Source organism: Humulus lupulus, chromosome 4 (assembly GCF_963169125.1).
Source record: "Humulus lupulus chromosome 4, drHumLupu1.1, whole genome shotgun sequence".
NCBI classification, from domain to species: Eukaryota; Viridiplantae; Streptophyta; class Magnoliopsida; order Rosales; family Cannabaceae; genus Humulus; species Humulus lupulus.
This window is the reverse complement of record NC_084796.1, coordinates 136,396,812-136,397,459: the sequence shown is the minus strand read 5'-3', so window position 1 is coordinate 136,397,459 and position 648 is coordinate 136,396,812.

The following is a 648-nucleotide window of genomic DNA, read 5'->3' as shown; positions in this document are numbered from 1 at the left end:
GAGCTCCTCTATAAATTGGTCTTCTCCCCTCTAGCATAGGGGTTTGAAACTTCATTGTATACTCAGGCTATTAAGCAATATACGAATGTTGACTCCATTGTTGATCTGTGTTTATTTTTCCTTAAGTCTATTCTAAGTTCATATCTAGCTATCTCCATACTTACCTTTGAGTTTCCCGACCTAACATCGTTGACAAGTTTTCACCATCAACAGGAATCTGAAACACTTCCCATGTTTGGTTTAAATTTTTAGGGGGTAAAGTTAATAATTTTTGTGGGCCCCACATGTATTTTAATGGTAAAGTAAAGCATTTTATACACTTAAGTTTAATATTACATCCATCCTAAGCCTCTCTACACTTTCCAAGGTCACTTAACTACTCAAAACAAACACCCCTTTAGTGAATTTTTATAAAAAATAAACGATTATAAAGTGGAAACCATTATGTAGAGAAAAATCAATATATAAATACGGATGATAAAATTTTCATGGACACATCCGCGTCCATAAATATAATACAACTACAAAAACAGAAAGGAAGCTCTAACTAAAATACAGAGGCCTAGGCCTAGGCTTTGTTCTGATCCGGGACATCTGGAGCATTCTCACCCTGTTCATCCCCAGCTAGGACCGCCGCATCAGCTTTCT